Here is a 19,267-nt window from a genome sequence, read left to right on the forward strand (position 1 = left end):
CTAGATCCTGGGTTATTTCTGGTTTGGATCACGTACTAATGTGCTACCACACTGAAACAGTCAATTAAACCTGGTTTCCATCAATATTTTAGAGGACAACGCAAGTTAGGTCTGGGATTGGTCTGGGATTTGCCCTCATCAGGGTCTTACTTTCGCATTTTTCGCATACTTGTTGAACAGATCCTGGGTTTTTTCTGGTTGGGATCACGCAGTAATGTGGTTCCACACTGAAACAGACCACTAAACCTGGTTTCGATCAATATTTTAGAGGATAATGCATGTTATGTCTAGTTTAGGCCTGGGATTTTCACTCATCAGACTCATAGCTTCGCATTCTTCACATTCTTGTTGAACGGTTCCTGGGTTTTTTCGGGATTCGATCACGTAGTAATGTGGTACCACACTGAAACAGTCCATTAAACCTGGTTTCGACCAATATTTTTGAGGATAACGCATGTTAGGTCTAGGTTAGGCCTGGGATTTTCACTCATCAGACCCATACTTTCGCATTCATCACATATTTGTTAAACAGATCCCGGGTTATTTCTGCTTTGGATCAGGTAGTAATGTGGTACCACACTGAAACAGTCGATTAAACCTGGTCACGATCAATATTTCAGAGAATAACGCATGTTAGGTCTAGGTTAGGTCTGGGATTTGCTCTCATCAGGCTCGTACTTTCGCATATTTATCATACTTGATGGCCAGATTCTGGGTTTTTTTCGGGATTCGATCACGTAGTAATGTGGTACCACACTGAAGCAGACTATTAAACCTGGTTTCAATTATTATTTTAGAGGATAACATATGTTACGTCTAGGTTAGGTCAGGGATTTGCTCTCATCAGGCTCGTACTTTCGCATATTTCTCATACTTGATGGCCAGATTCTGGGCTTTTTCTGGTTTGGATCAAGTAGTAATGTGGGTCCACACTGAAACAGTCGATTAAACCCGGTTTCGATCAATATTTTAGAGGATAACGCAAGTTAGGTCTGGGATAGGTCTGGGATTTGCCCTCATCAGGGTCATATTTTCGTATTTTTCGCATGCTTCTTGAACGGTTCCTGGGTTCTTTCGGGATTGGATCACGTAGTAATGTGGTACCACACTGAAACAGTCCATTAAACCTGGTTTCGATCAATATTTTAGGGAATAACGCATGTTAGGTCTAGGTTAGGTCTGGGATTTGCTCTCATCAGGCTCATACTTTCGCATTCTTCACATTCTTGTTGAACGGTTCCTGGGTTTTTTCGGGTTTCGATCACGTATTAATGTGGTACCACACTGAAGCAGACCATTAAACCTGGTTTCAATTATTATTTTAGAGGATAACACATGTTAGGTCTAGGTTCGGTCTGGGATTTGCCCTCATCAGGTTCATACTTTCGCAGTTTCAACATACATGTTGATCTGATCGAGGGTCTTTTTTACTTTGGATCACGTAGTTATGTGGTACCACACTGAAACAGTCGATTAATCCTGGTCACGATCAATATTTTATTGGATAACGCAAGTTAGGTCTGGGATTTGTCTGGGATCTGCCCTCATCAGACTCATACTTTCGCATTCTTCACATACTTGTTGAACAGATCCTGGGTTTTTTCTGGTTTGGATCAGGTAGTAATGTGGTTCCACACTGAAACAGTCGATTAAACCTGGTCACGATCAATATTTCAGAGAATAACGCATGTTAGGTCTAGGTTAGGTCTGGGATTTGCTCTCATCCGGCTCGTACTTTCGCATATTTATTATACTTGATGGCCAGATTCTGGGTTTTTTTCGGGATTCGATCACGTTGTAATGTGGTACCACACTGAAGCAGACCATTAAACCTGGTTTCAATTATTATTTTGGAGGATAACACATGGTACGTCTAGGTTAGGTCAGGGATTTGCTCTCATCAGGCTCGTACTTTCGCATATTTCTCATACTTGATGGCCAGATTCTGGGCTTTTTCTGGTTTGGATCAAGTAGTAATGTGGTACCACACTGAAACAGTCGATTAAACCCGGTATCGATCAATATTTTAGAGGATAACGCATGTTCTGTCTGGGATAGGTCTGGGATTTGCCCTCATCAGGGTCATACTTTCGCATTTTTCACATACTTTTTGGACAGATCCTGAGTTTTTTCTGGTTTGGATCAGGTAGTAATGTGGTACCACACTGAAACGGTCGATTAAACCTGGTCACGATCAATATTTTGGAGAATAACGCATGTTAGGTCTAGGTTAGGTCAGGGATTTGCTCTCATCAGGTTCATACTTTCGCAGTTTCAACATACATGTTGATCTGATCGAGGGTTTTTTTTACTTTGGATCACGTAGTTATGTGGTACCACACTGAAACAGTCGATTAATCCTGGTCACGATCAATATTTTATTGGATAACGCAAGTTAGGTCTGGGATTTGTCTGGGATCTGCCCTCATCAGACTCATACTTTCGCATTCTTCACATACTTGTTGAACAGATCCTGGGTTTTTTCTGGTTTGGATCAGGTAGTAATGTGGTTCCACACTGAAACAGTCGATTAAACCTGGTCACGATCAATATTTTAGAGAATAACGCATGTTAGGTCTAGGTTAGGTCTGGGATTTGCTCTCATCCGGCTCGTACTTTCGCATATTTATTATACTTGATGGCCAGATTCTGGGTTTTTTTCGGGTTTCGATCACGTAGTAATGTGGTACCACACTGAAGCAGACCATTAAACCTGGTTTCAATTATTATTTTGGAGGATAACACATGGTACGTCTAGGTTAGGTCAGGGTTTGCTCTCATCAGGCTCGTACTTTCGCATATTTCTCATACTTGATGGCCAGATTCTGGGCTTTTTGTGGTTTGGATCAAGTAGTAATGTGGTACCACACTGAAACAGTCGATTAAACCCGGTTTCGATCAATATTTTAGAGGATAACGCATGTTCTGTCTGGGATAGGTCTGGGATTTGCCCTCATCAGGGTCATACTTTCGCATTTTTCACATACTTTTTAGACAGATCCTGAGTTTTTTCTGGTTTGGATCAGGTAGTAATGTGGTACCACACTGAAACAGTCGATTAAACCTGGTCACGATCAATATTTTAGAGAATAACGCATGTTAGGTCTAGGTTAGGTCAGGGATTTGCTCTCATCAGGCTCGTAGTTTCGCATATTTATTATACTTGATGGCCAGATTCTGGGTATTTTCTGGTTTGGATCAGGTAGTAATGTGGTACCACACTGAAACAGTCCAATAAACCTGGTCTCGATCAATATTTTAGGGAATAATGCATGTTAGGTCTAGGTTAGGTCTGGGATCATCAGGCTCGTACTTTAACATTCTCCACATACTTGTTGAACAGATCCTGGGCTTCTTCTGGTTTGGATCACGTAGTAATGTGCTACCACACTGAAACAGTCAATTAAACCTGGTTTCCTTCAATATTTTAGAGGACAACGCAAATTAAGTCTGTGATAGGTCTGGGATTTGCCCTCATCAGGGTCATACTTTCGCATTTTTCACATACTTTTTGGACAGATCCTGGGTTTTTTCTGGTTTGGATCACGCAGTAATGTGGTACCACACTGAAACAGACCATTAAACCTGGTTTCAATTATTATTTTGGAGGATAACCCATGTTATGTCTAGTTTAGGCCTGGGATTTTCACTCATCAGACTCATACTTTCGCAGTTTTAACATACATGTTGACCTGATCGAGGGTTTTTTCTGCTTTGGATCACGTAGTAAAGTGGTACCACATTGAAACAGTCAATTAAACCTGGTTTCGATCAATATTTTAGAGGATAACGCATGTTCTGTCTGGGATAGGTCTGGGATTTGCCCTCATCAGGCACATGCTTACGCGTTTTTCACATACTTGTTGAACAGATCATGGGTTGTTTCTGGTTTGGATCACGTAGTAATGTGGTACCACTCTGAAACAGTCCATTAAACCTGGTTTCGATCAATATTTTAGAGGACAACGCAAGTTAAGTCTGGGTTAGGTCAGGGATTTGCCCTCATCAGGGTCATACATTCGCATTCATCGCATACTTCTTGAAGAGATCCTGGGTTTTTTCTGGTTTCGATAACGTAGTAATGTGGTACCACACTGAAACAGTCCATTAAACCTGGTTTCGATCAATATTTTAGAGGATAATGCATGTTCTGTCTGGGATAGGTCTGGGATTTTCCCTCATCGGACTAATACTTTCGCATTCTTCACATACTTGTTAAACAGATCCTCGGTTTTTTCTGGTTTGGATCACGTAGTAATGTGGTACCACACTGAAACATTCAATTAAACCTGGTCTTGATAAATATTTTAGAGGATAACGCATGTTAGGTCTGGGTTAGGCCTAGGATTTGCCCTCATCAGGCTCATACAATCGCGTTTTTCACATACTTGTTGAACAGATCCTGGGTTTTTTCTGGTTTGGATCACGTAGTAATGTGGCACCAGACTGAAAAAGTCCATTAAACCTGGTTTCGATCAATATCTTAGAGGATAACGCATGATTGATCAAGGTTAGGCGTGGGATTTGCCCCCATTAGTGTCATACATTCGCAGTTTTATCATGCATGTTGATCTGATGGAGGGTTTTTTCTACTTTGGTTCTCGGAGTAATGTGGTACCACACTAGCACAGTCCACTAAACCTGGTTTCGATCAATATTTTAGAGGATAACGCGTGTCATGTCTAGGTTTGGCCTGGGACTTGCCCTCATCAGAGTCATACTTTCGCATACCTCACATACTTGTTGAACAGTTCCTGGGTTTTTTTCTGGTTTGGATCACGTAGTAATGTGGTACCACACTGAAACAGTCGATTAAACCTGGTTTCGATCAATATTTTTGAGGATAACGCATGTTAGGTCTAGGTTAGGCCTGGGAGTTTCACTCATCAGTCTCATACTTTCGCATACTTCACATACTAGTTGAACAGTTCCTGGGTTATTTCTTGTTTGGATCACGTAGTAATGTGCTACCACACTGAAACAGTCAATTAAACCTGGTCTTGATAAATATTTTAGAGGATAACGCATGTTAGGTCTGCGTAAGGTCTAGGATTTGCCCTCATCAGGCTCATACTTTCGCATATTTCTAATACTTCATGGCTAGATCCTGGGCTATTTCTGGATTGGATCACGTTGTAATGTGGTACCACACTGAAACAGTCGATTAAACCTGGTTTCGATGAATATTTTTGAGGATAACGCATGTTAGGTCTAGGTTAGGCCTGGGAGTTTCACTCATCAGTCTCATACTTTCGCATACTTCACATACTAGTTGAACAGTTCCTGGGTTATTTCTTGTTTGGATCACGTAGTAATGTGCTACCACACTGAAACAGTCAATTAAACCTGGTCTTGATAAATATTTTAGAGGATAACGCATGTTAGGTCTGCGTAAGGTCTAGGATTTGCCCTCATCAGGCTCATACTTTCGCATATTTCTAATACTTCATGGCTAGATCCTGGGCTATTTCTGGATTGGATCACGTTGTAATGTGGTACCACACTGAAACAGTCCATTAAACCAGGTTTCGATGAATATTTTTGAGGATAACGCATGTTAGGTCTAGGTTAGGCCTGGGAGTTTCACTCATCAGTCTCATACTTTCGCATACTTCACATACTTGGTGAACGGTTCCTGGGTTTTTTCGGGATTCGATCACGTTGTAATGTGGTACCACACTGAAACAGTCCATTAAACCTGGTTTCGATCAATATTTTAGGGAATAACGCATGTTAGGTCTAGGTTAGGTCTGGGATTTGCTCTCATCAGGCTCGTACTTTCGCATTCTTCACATTCTTGTTGAACGGTTCCTGGGTTTTTTCGGGTTTCGATCACGTATTAATGTGGTACCACACTGAAGCAGTAAATTAAACCTGGTTTCGATCAATATTTTAGATGATAACGCAAGTTAGGTCTGGGATTGGTCTGGGATTTGGCCCCATCAGGGTCATTTTTTCGCAATTTTCACATATTTGTTGAACAGATCCCTGGCTTTTTCTGGTTTGGATCACGTAGTAATGTGGTACCACACTGAAACAGTCAACTCAACCTGGTTTCGATTAATATCTTTGAGGATAACGCACGTTAGGTCTATGTTAGGCCAGGGATTTGCCCTAATCAGGGTCATACTTTCGCAGTTTTAACATACATGAGTAGGTGAGTAAGGGGAGTTCTGGACAGGGGGCTCCGAGGGGGGTGCGGGGAGGGGGATGGTGGGGTGGGAGGGGGGGCCTGTGCGCCGGAGTGGGGGGGCCCGTGGTGGGTCCGTCGGGGGGGGGCAGTCGGAGTGGGAGGTCGGTAACTATTACCGACAGCCGATAATTGGTATCTACGGTCGGTAATTAGTATCTATGGTTGGTAATTAGTATTTATGGTCGGTAATTAGCTTCAGCGATCGATAATTGACATTAACGGCTGGTAATTTGCAGAGGTTAGAAAATGAAAGAGGGTAATTGCCTGGTATCGATAAAAAGGGAAGGGGGGATTAAAGAGATGCATTTGGTAAGAAGAAGTGGTAATTATCAAAGGTAATTATCAGAAGTCGATAGAGAGGGGGTGGGGAAAGAAATTAGACGTGTTTTGTCTATTTCGAAATTTTATTCCACAAAAATTAGATACAGTTTTTATTTTTAATTATTAATAGCATCATATAAAATGTTATCCAGCGCATATGCCAACAGCAAGCAATCTACAGGCGAATTTTTATCGTAATATTCACGAAGGATTTTGTCTGCATCACGTTTACGCATAATACTATTGCGTTTTAAAATATTTGTAAATTCTTGGTATTTCTCACCAACATAGTGCGCATTTTGGCATAGCCACGAATATGCATGCTCGATGCACTGTTCCAGTTCGAATAAAAACAATAGAGTTGTCGGTTTCATATACATGCAAGCATCATGCAATTTCACTTGTACAATGTTCGTATCCTGATAGCACATGTTGTTTGATGTCCTCGCGTTTCTGAATAAACACCATCCATGTTGAGTAAGACAGCAACAATTTATTTCCTCGAGTATCGCCAAGTATAATTTCCACGGCGGATACAGGTCCTACACCGATTGCAATATCCAAATACTTGTATGCTGTGGATGTGAGGGCAAACCTCCTTCCCAGTATATGAGGCGTTGGATGCTGTTTCTTGCTACTGTTACATGTAGAAAAGTAAATAAAGAATAAAAGGTAAGTAATGACAATAAGTAATAACAATAAGAAAAAATGGATAAGAAAAAAATTGTGGTAATAATACTTACTCATTACTTGTGCATGCTGTATCGCAAGGAATGCAATAATTCATTTTTTCAGAAAAAATTTGAACGTAGAATTCAATAGATAATGTTTCACGACGATACTATCAAACGAGTGTGAATATTGTGCAGCACTTAAATGCAACGTTGCATCATATGTATCAGGGAAGCGGGTGGCGCGTAGTGGGGGGACGAATTTCAGGGAAGCGAGTGGCGCCTAGTGGGGGAAGGAATTTTTTATATCACATGTTCTTCTTCTGCGAAAAGTGCAACTTTTGCAGAAATGTCTTTTAGATTACCTTGAACACGTCTAAACATGCAACTTCTGCAAAGCGTATAACATTACATTCGCAGGATGATGCAAACAAATAATATTCTTCGCGACATAGATCATTTGTGGGGAAGGAGGAATTTTTTATATCACGTGTTCTTCTTCTGTGAAAAGTGCAACTTTTTGCAAAAATTGTTTTTTAGATTACCTTGAACATGTCTAAACATGCAACTTCTGCAAAGCGTATAACATTACACACGAATTGTGCGAGCTATTGGGGTCCTAATCATTTTACGTACACGCTATTCATATTCTTATTTTATGTCGCATGTTCTTCTTTTGCGAAGAGCGCAACGTTTTTTTTTGCAAGACGTTTTAGATTACACTGAACACGTGCAAAAACGCAACTTCTGCAAACGTATACATTGCATTCACAGGCAAAGAATTCTGTAACATATATGTTAGAAACTAAGGGTTCTAACCGGGGTCCGGACGAGGGAAATACTAGGGAGAGTGATTGATAAGTTTTTATTTTGTAATTTTCACTTGTCGCGAAGCGACAAGCCGTTTATTTAAATTTAACAAAAAAAAAGTGAAAAAAAAATAAAAAAAATATAAATTACAAAAAAAAGAATTATTTTTTAATCCAGCCAGGGGTGTGGCTTCACCGGCGTTGCCCCGGTTGGGATGGACCTTGGTTGCTGTAACAAAGGTTTGTTCAGATTAAATACGTGCGTACACGTATCGTAAACACGCTCGTCAGCTGCTCGCCTCGCTCTCCTAGCGACCAGCGGTGCGCAGGGAGGGGGGAATCAGCTGTCGTTTAACGTGAATCAGTGGACTGTAAATTTGTACTTGTACGCTGATAATTATTTATTGAAATTATCAGCGATACTTTTGCCCTGAACAGAAGAGAATTCACTCGTATCTGTCGGGGGCGACTTAGCCACGGACGGGTCACCAAATGGAGGTCGTAAAGCTCCAAATGGGTGGATCCCGTGAGCACGCTCTCCGTGCGGGTGACGTAGGAACGTCGTGCGAGGTGATTTCCTGCGACACTGTAAAATTACTGCACGGCGACCGTTTCTACCGGGGACCGTGACAGTAAAGTGTCCTTTGCAAAAAATCCCTCGCGGGTCCAACCGCACTATAAAGCCTACCCGGCGACCGTGTTGCACGGGGACCGTATTTGGTAGGCGGCGTGACGGAAGGTGAGGCGACCTTGAACCCGAACTCCTCCGTAGGGTGTACGGTCGACTCGTACACCGACGGGTTTTTGGAGAGGGTTTTTTGGCGACCTTTGCACGAAGAGCACTCCACGAGGCGGTACCGATTCAACGGTATGACCTTTGGGAGGCTCCAAAGCCGTATAGCTTTAAAGGGATTCTGGGTGAGTGCACCCTGAGTCCCTTACGTCGCGGTCGCGGCAACGACTGCAACGTACAATCCTTCCTAGCGAAGGCGGTCGCGCCACGCGCAGCGTGTATGACGACCTCCCTTTTCTCGCAGGTAGATTGTTCTAGGAAACTCTAACCGCAGCAACGGAGAGAATTCTTTGTTAAACAAGTCCAAATGTTATATGCGAGTCCGTACTTGAGGAGCGAGATCTTCTGGGATCCGCTCTCGTTGGCAGTCGGCTCGTGAATAATTACGAATATCGTCGCGGATCGACAGACGAAGACTCGGTCGCACCTTGTCGTCGCGACGCGGCGCTGCCGAATTCAGCTGTCGATCTCTTTTCAATATATCATACGGTTCTCTCTCTCGACGCTGACGTCACGATACCGTTTAAACCGGTGTGAAGCGAATCTTCGCGTGAGGTCGGCGTACAAAAACACGTAAACGGCCGCGGTTTTAAATCGTCCGAACGTTCAACGAACCTGACGAACGCTTAACCTTCCGCAGTGTCACGTACACAAACGGATACGGGAATCGCAGCCGAGAATTTAATATTTTCAGACTAACGCGATTTTAAATAATTTTTTAACATATTTAAACAATATATATATGGAGACCGTTACCATGGGAAAGAAATTAGATACCATGTTTTGATGATTTAAAAATATGATATATTTATTGAAGCAATGAATAATTATGTTACAAAACATTACTTTTGTGGATCCACGAGTTGTGCGAGTTATTGAGCCCCAACCATTTTACGTACACGTTGTTCCCCTTCTTACGCAATACTTTTTCAACTAGATACACGTCGGAATTTGCAACTCGTTGCAACTCGTGTTCGTAGAATCCTCCAGCAATTGGTTTTTCATAAATATCTTTCAGCAGATACGTTGCAGGATTAGTTTTCTGTACCTCGGCGATTGTAAATATTTCAGTGCTCCAATTCGGTGTGTAACTTTTTTCAAAAATTGTCTTGAATTTGCTCACGCGTACTGCATCTCCCACTTTGAATCGTGCAGGAGCGGCAATTTTTATATGATTATACGCCATTGTTAAGAGCTTAGCAGCGTTTGTTGGTGTAACATCAATTGGTCGCATAGCGATAGTTCGATACTTTCGCGCGTTGTAATTTGATATGAGATGCTGCAGCGAATCAATCCATTTATAATTTCCATTAAGTGTAAACAGTTTCCACATATCGTTTTTGTGTGTACGATTGAACCGCTCGACGACTGACGCCTTCATCACCGAATACGTTGAATAATGATTTATGGTGTATTTTGACAAAAGTTTTTGCATATTTGCGTTGTAAAATTCCTTTCCTTTGTCGGTCTGCAAATTTTTCGGATACCTCCCACTGTCTCGGATTATCTTCCCGATCGCTGTAGAAACTTCATTTCCATTCTTGGTTTTGAGGGGTATAGCCCACGCATGCTTACTCAGCACATCGATAACAGTGAGTATGTAATGGAAGCCTCTGTTATATCGCGTGTAAGGTCGCATCTCGACCACGTCCGCTTGCCATAGGTCGTCGTATCCATGTACTATGACGCGTCTTCGAGGAAAATGTCTTCTCGCTGGAGCATGCAATTCTTCCACAAGACATCGTTTCTCGATACTGGAGGTTTTCTTCTCGGCCATGTATGACTCGCCACTAACGCGAAGACCTAACGCACACGTCTTATCAATCAATGTTCAACGTCTCAACACCCCAACGTCCTCAACACCCCAACACCTCAACGCTCCAACATCTCAATGTCCCAACATCCCAACGCCCCAACGTCCCAACGTCTCAACACCCCAACGTCCCCAACACCCCAACACCTCAACGCTCCAACATCTCAATGTCCCAACATCCCAACGCCCCAACGTCCCAACATCCAGCTATTGATGCATTTGATTTCGGAATTCGATAATATCCCTCTCCAAGTGATTCAGTTGATCTTTCAAATTCTGAACGTAATCTTGAAACATGATCATCTTCTTGTCGAATTCATCTTGTCGATTTTTTATAAATGTCATGTTTTCTTGCAAGTATAGTTTGTTGATAGCGTCACCATCCTCTACAGGTGGTGCTACTCGACGAATCTTGCGCGCCTTTGCATCATAATCGGCACCGACAATACATAGAGCGTTGTTGCGCACATAATTTCTCACTACTCCATTCCAGCGATAGTATGATTCCATTGTTCCAAACGATGACCCAAACTTGTTGATTGGCATTTTGATAATGGTTGATTCTATCGTCAAAGTGCAGCTTAATTTATAATGAGCTCTGCCTCGCGAAGTTCCTCGATAATCGATAACATCTCATTATCGTGAGCATTGTGACCAGCTTGACGCGAAGCCTCGAGCAATCGAAGCCGATCTACGAGTTCGTTAGGATCATTCCAATGAACGTATTCAATCTTGATGCTGGTTAATCTCATCGAGCTTGGTACACCCTTTCCAACTTTTCTATCTTTCAATAAGGGCTTGATTACATAGTTATACTTGTATCCTTTGTTGCCTAATGTTTTACCATACGAATCATGCTTGTACTTATGTGCACTCGTTGTCAGTAGTATGTCCCTATATTTGCATTCATCAGCCTCAGTATAAATGTCGTTATCTGGAATTTTCTTAAATATCAATTCATAAAGACCGGGTGTACCAGAATATCGTATGCCATCGATAATTATGTTATCAGCATTGTCCACATCAACATGTTTATTACCGAGCATCGGTCCATCATTACCGAGATAAACACCATACACATGATCCATACCAACCTCTATGTCTCCACGTAATACAGGCGCGATGTATTTTTGACTCAGCGGACCTAGGTGATTCCGCAACGTTTTTTCACCTTCCGACGTTTGCAACCGACTTCGAACAGATGTTGAGAAACTGCTTTTTGGGCTTTCAAAAACATCTTCGTTTGCTAAGCTTTTTGGACTTTCAAAAGTATCTTCGTTTCCTAAGCTTTTTGTTGCGGGTGTTGTTTTAATCGGTATAGAGGTCATCGTATTCATACCAGGTAAACTGCTTAATCTTGCTGAGGTTTTTATTGTTGGTACTATCTTAATCGGTGTAGAGGCCATCAGATTCGTATCGGGTAGACTTGCTGAGCTTTTTATTGTTGGCATCGTCTTAATCGATGTAGAGGCCGGTGTAGAAATCATGGGATTCATATCGAGTAAACTGCTTAATCTTGGTTTTTTTATTTTTAGTGGTTTCGAAAGATTTAGCCAGTAATTTGATTGTGTTTAATCCAATTCTTTGATATTCGGAGTGGCTAATGGTTCGCTTCCGATATCTGTATTATTGTATAGATCATAATTTTTTGTCGCGTTATCAACAATTGCTTTCAACGGTTCAGTAACAGGCTTAAAGTGTTTTTCCAGCGCAATCTCTTCCTCAATTTTACCAGTTTTCAATTCACGATACTTTTTGCGAATCAAATCACTCGTTCTCGCAATCTGTTTCGTTATCCTCTCACAATCTTCAATATTGTTGCTCATGTTGGAACACTGCTTTGTCAACGTATCGGAAATAACTGAACATGTTATGATATTGCAAAGTCATTAAATCCCTTTCTATAGCGACCATTCCATAATGCGCTGTCTTTATCAATCACTACAAATCCATATTTTTCTTGCCAACAAGCGGTACACAATTTGCAGAAATTCTCAAATGACATGTCAGTGTTAACATGATCGTTGTATACATGTTTTAGATTTGTACCATCTTGTTTGAACATGATCAGCAGGTTCGCGTTGTCGCGTATCAGATGCTTCGGTATCTTTGCATATGTCTGACAAAGATAGAAACAGTCAACGTCCGAGTGCCTACCCATTGCAAAGTATTCTCTTACCACGTTTTGCTTATCACATGCCACATCATCAAAGATAAAAATGGAATTCGGAAGTGCATCGCTCGGCGGAACGACATCGCTGTTATTCGAAAATGTAAAATAACCAATTTCGTCTATCGATGAGAATATATTTTCTAGATATCGATATTTCGGTTGGTGCAACGATTTCGAGTACACGTATACGTTTTCGAAACGAACACCGTGCGGACTTTCTAACAAACTAATCAACACGTTCGTTTTGCCGCAATTCGATGGACCGCAGATGATACCACGTATAGAGGCCGGCAGCATATTTCCATGTTTGCGTAAGTCTTTCTCAGACTGCATCTTTTTGTCTAAATTAGACACTTTGATCATAGGTGATTGGCGTATAAACTGCATATTTTATCAGCATTATACAAATGAAGATACTTTCGAAAGAATGCTGGTCTATTTATAGCGATGCATAGAGCCGAAACAATCAGTATTCAAATATAACCTGTCGAGTCAGCAGAACACACATTGACTGTCTACCACCACCATCGATAAACAACTGTGACGAATGTCAGCAAAAATTGGGAAAGGCCTATTAAATCGCGTTATAAACACACTTCCGATTGAATTACATATTCCAGGTTATCAGTTTTGTGGCCCCGGAACACATTTAGAGAAACGTTTGGCGCGAGGCAATCAAGGTATCAATCCGCTGGATGCTGCATGTCGCGAGCATGATATAGCGTATTCACAAAATAACGATCTCGTAAAACGACACGCAGCTGACAACATCCTAGCAGCAAAAGCACGAGAACGCATTACTGCGAGAGATTCCAGTCTCGGGGAAAAGGCTGCTGCTACAACCGTTTGGGCGGCTATGAAGGCCAAAACAAAATTCGGCATGGGTTTGAAAAAGAAAAAAAAGAGTGCTGTGAAGAAGCGAATACTTCCAACGGCGAAACGTGGCGGTATCCTACCGATTTTACCATTATTGGGGGTTCTTGGCTCATTGGTTGGAGGGGCGGCAGGAGTCGCAAAGGCTGTGAACGATAAGAAGGCAATGCATCGCCAGCTAGAAGAAATGAAACGTCATAATCTCGCCATGGAAGGTCGCGGACTTTATCTCGCGCCATACAAACGCGGGCGAGGAGTCTCAAAGAGGAAAAAAAAAAAGTCAAAATTAAAATGCCTGAAGGCGTAACCACAAACATACAACTGCAGCAACTGGCAAAACGTATGCGTATTCCATATTTCAGAGGTATTTTTATGCGCAATACTTTACCAACAGATGGGGTACGCAGGAATGAGAACGGGATCGTAAATTTGGATACTGTTGAGGGACCAGGTACTCATTGGGTGGCATACGCAAAACGGGGAACATGCGCCATATATTTTGATAGTTTTGGCAATCTTCAACCACCGAGGGAACTGATACAATATTTGAAGAATAGTGTAATTGAGTATAATCACATGCCTTATCAGCGCTATAATCAAAGCAATTGTGGACAGCTGTGTTTGCAGTTTCTGCTGACAGTTGACAATCAATTTAAGGATAATCATTGTACGCTTTAACTCCAGTATCCGTTGGAACATGTCGCTGACGCTAACGCTCACCGGGCAAAGTAGTATTCTCGCAGTAAGCTATTTTCCAGCCATCGATTTGAGCAATGGTGATTACGAACTCGGTCTTATGGACTTTGAAACATATTACACAATACCGAATGTAAATTTGTCAAATAATAAATTTTACTATGATAATGATGATAAGGAAATCATTATTCCCGAGGGATCTTATGAGCTGAACGACATTCACATGTATTTGCAACGATCGCTTTCATGGGATAATGAAGGGAACCCGCCCTTGATGCTTAGAGCTAACAACAATACGATGAAGAGCGAAATTAGGTGTAATTATAGCATAAATTTTACCAAACCCAATACTATTGGCTCGTTACTGGGGTTTTCAACGAATCGGGTGCTACAACCACGAAAATGGCACGAATCGGATACATCAATCAATATAATGAATGTAAATATCATTCGCATTGAATGCAACGTGACAGCTGGCGCTTACAGCAATAACAAGTGTGCGCACACGATACATGAGTTTTCGCCTACCGTTCCACCAGGATATAAGATATCGGAAAGACCAACACAGATCATTTACCTTCCGATTACTGCACGAAGCATTTCGGATTTGACGATTCGCGTTGTGAATCAAGACGATCAATTGCTCGATTTTCGAGGGGAACAGATCACCGTTCGATTGCATGTGCGGAGACAGCGACTGTAGTAGGAGGTGCTTGTGCTGAACGAAGGGGAGCAAGTGAAACAGACGACGCATGAAAATAAAGAGAAGACAATTCAATCGCTTGCACACCACACTGTATCGAATATTGACTGTCTAAAACCATCAGGCGAGAGGACAATTCGATTACCCACAAAACTTACTGCATCGAATGTTGAATTTCTGAAATCGTTGGGTTTTGTTGTACGAAATGACTAATATCTTAAACATTGGAAGCGAACCGATCTTTGATGATCGCATTGTCAAGATTGAGACTCACACATACAACCCATACGCCAACACAACGTTTGGACACAACGATGAGATACGAATACCTATACAACAGCAGGATTTACACACGCTACCATGTGAGAGCTTTCTATACGTTGAAGGAAGATTCATAGTAAAGAAGCCAAACAATGAGTTGGATGCATTCCTCGGAAATAATTGTGTTGCGTTTATGTTTGATGAAATTCGATATGTACTCAATGGTGTGGAGATCGATCGTAACAGAAACGTTGGGATAACAAGTACCATCAAAACATTTGTGTCCTCAACATATGACAAATCGTTAATTTTACGGAATGCTGGATGGGCCGCATAATCAAACATACCGACAGGTTATTTTAACTTTTGTGTACCGCTCAATATGCTGTTGGGGTTTTGCGAAGATTACAGGCGTATAGTAGTCAACGCTCAACATGAACTCATTCTTATACGCGCTCGCAATGATAACAACTGCATCATTGCAAATTCCGCGCTGGAGCCGGAGATCGAATTACTAAAGATACAGTGGCGAATGCCGCGCATTATACTGAATGATACGAATAAACTATCGATGTTGCGGATTTTGGAAAGCGGACAATACCTAAGCATGAGTTTTCGTTCGTGGGACCTGTATGAGTACCCATTATTGCAAAGTACAACAAAACATTCGTGGGCTGTTAAAACTGCAACTCAGCTGGAGAAGCCGCGATACGTCATTTTTGCGCTGCAGACTGGTCGGAAGAACAACATGTCTAAAGATGCAAGCAATTTCGATGAATGTAACTTGACCAATGTGAAACTGTATCTAAACTCTGACTTTTATCCATATGATGACTTGAATCTTGATTTTGATAAAAACAGATATGCTATTCTTTTTGATATGTATGCACGTTTTCGTAAAGCTTATTATGGATACGACTGTTACGAAACGCTTTGCAACAGGGAGAACTTTTCGTTGTATGGACCGTTTGTAGTCATCGATTGTTCGAGACAGAACGAATCAATCAAGAGCGCTACCATAGATGTGCGAATAGAATTTGATTGTAAAGAAAACGTGCCAGCAAATACTACCGCCTATTGTCTTATTTTACATGATCGTGTTGTCGAATACTGTCCCCTGTCCAACGTTGTGCGCAAGATTACATAAACTGTAACATCAGCAATGTTTGTAATATATATAACAGGCGGACACGCCGCATTGCAGCATAGTTTCAAAGATATTTTCATGATGGTACCAACATTTGTCGACATACAAGAATTCGTTAGCGACACAGAGTTTGTTGTAAAGGAAGTGGCAGTGTTGAAAAAAGGAAGCACTCTAGCGCATTATATCTTCCAAAGTCCATATCCATGGTGTTTATTATCTGCGCCCGATAAATGACGAGCTACTTGGGTGACGAAGAATCATCACGGACTGTCGTGGGACGACGGTTTTATACCCTACAGCATGAGCAAAATGCTTATTACATCGGCAATAATAGATGAGTCAAACCCAATCGTCTATGTTAAAGGGCTTCAAAAACGTGATTGGTTAACAAACACGGTGGCTGAACATATTAATGCAGAGAACATCGATGCTGATTATGGTGATATTGAATGCTTAAAAAATCTTGATTGTGCAAACACATGGCGATGTGGTAACCATAAAAAGACATGCGCTATGCAAAATGTATTTAAATTATACAATTGGTGGTTAAAATATCAAAAATAAATGTACCTTTTTTGATTTGTAAAATGTATTTAAATTATGCAATTGGTGGTTAAAATATTGGAAATAAATGTATCTTTTTGAATCAATTTATGTCATTTAAAAAATACATCTAATTTCCCCATCCTCCTCCTTCCTAGCAATTTTTATAAAATTATGAACTTTCAGAATATGTCTAAAAATCTTTTAATGTTTTTGCAAGCTTCTGAAAAACATGTACTTATTAGTGATGGTTGAAATATTGGATATAAATGTATCTTTTTATAAAATTATGAACTTTAGAATAAATCTAAAACCATTGATGCCGATTATGAAGATATCAAGTGTTTGAAAAATCTCGATCGTGCTAATACATTGTAATCCAACAACCATGAAAAGACTTGTGTTTTACAAAAATGTATTTAAATTATACAGCGAGTGGTTGAAATATCAGAAATAATAATTTTTTTTTTTTTTACTGTGAACTTTTCCTAATGTAAAATTAATAACAAATTGGGGTGAGGGAGATGTGTAGAGATACCATGTATATATAAATTGTTTTATTACATACTATAATTACATACATAAAAAATATATACAGGGTGTCCCGTAAATAGTGTAAGAGCCGGAAATGTGGGGTAGCTGAGACGATTCTGAACAACAATTTCCTTTGCAAAAATGTCGGATGGAGCTTCGTTTTTGAATTATTAACGAAAAACACTGACGAATCACGGCGCGCGCCTGCCGCGCGCTCAGGGCCGTCCGAACTAAGAGAGCCACCGTGTCGGGTAGGTAGCAAGATGTGCATCGGAGATACGTCGAGGAACGAATACAAATAATTAAAAATACTACCACTGCAACTGTTACCTCTGCGGATTGGATAAATCAGCCAGCTAAATCGAATTTATTCATTATTTGTATTCGCTGTTTCCAAGGAAGAAGGAATAAAATGTGGGAAGATGCTCTCGGAATTTTTAGGAAATTAATTCTTCGCACCTGAATGACGCTTCTCGCCAGTGTGTGTTAAAATTAAAATAAGAATTATTTTCAGAAAATTAAAATAAATACGGTAAGAACCATTTGTAATCGTTTGTTATTAAAAACTGTACTGGAAAAGCAGGCTGGATTTGTGCGTACCGAAACATTCTTCGCATGCAAGGGGTTAATAGAGAATTAATTGAAATTCGCCTTACCCATTTACTTGCAAGTTGCAATAGGGCCGGTTAGTGCACCCCTGTCAATCATGGAAAGGTCGAAGACCCCAATAAAAATCAGCTGATGGGACAGCCCGGTCACTGTACTCGCTTCTTACCCCGAAAACACTTCACAGCACGGTCACTAGCACTTTTCACTTTTACATTTTCGGGGTAAGAAGCGGGTGCAGTGACCGGGCCGTCCCATCAGCTGATTTTTATTGGGGTCTTCGACCTTTCCGTGATCGACAGGAGTGCACTAACCAGGCCTTATTGTCAGCGCAGCAGAGCAACTTGCTAGTAAATGGGTAAGTCGAATTTCAATTATTTCTCTATTAAAGCCTTTGCATTCGAGGAATGTTTCGGCATGCACAAATTCAGTCTGCTTTTCCAGTCAGTTTTTAATAACAAACGATTACAAATGGTTCTTACCGTATTTATTTTAATTTTCTGAAAATAATTCTTATTTTAATTTTAACACACACTGGCGAGAAGCGTCATTCAGGTGTGAAGAATTAATTTCCTAAAAATTCCGAGAGCATCTTCCCACATTTTATTCCTTCTTGCTTGGAAACAGCGAATACAAATAATTAATAAATTCGATTTAGCTGGCTGATTTATCCAATCCGCAGAGGTAACAGTTGCAGTGGTAGTATTTTTAATTATTTGTATTCGTTTCTCGACGTATCTTCGATGCACATCTTGCTACCTACCCGACACGGTGGCTCTCTTAGTTCGGACGGCCCTGAGCGCGCGGCAGGCAAGCGCCGTGATTCGTCAGTGTTTTTCGTTAATAATTCAAAAACGAAGCTCCATCCGACATTTTTGCAAAGGAAATTGTTGTTCAGAATCGTCTCAGCTACCCCACATTTCCGGCTCTTACACTATTTACGGGACACCCTGTATATAACGAAATGAATAAAAAATATAAAAATTACATGAAAATATAAATAAAAAATATATATATTGAAAAATGAATAAGAAATATAATTGGTATGTCTAAAGCGGTATTTTATAATGCCCCCACGGCAGCGTCTTGGTTGAATATGGTACAATATATCGTTTGTCATCGTATGGACTC

This window comes from Colletes latitarsis, chromosome 9 (genome assembly GCF_051014445.1).
Source record: "Colletes latitarsis isolate SP2378_abdomen chromosome 9, iyColLati1, whole genome shotgun sequence".
Taxonomy (NCBI): domain Eukaryota; kingdom Metazoa; phylum Arthropoda; class Insecta; order Hymenoptera; family Colletidae; genus Colletes; species Colletes latitarsis.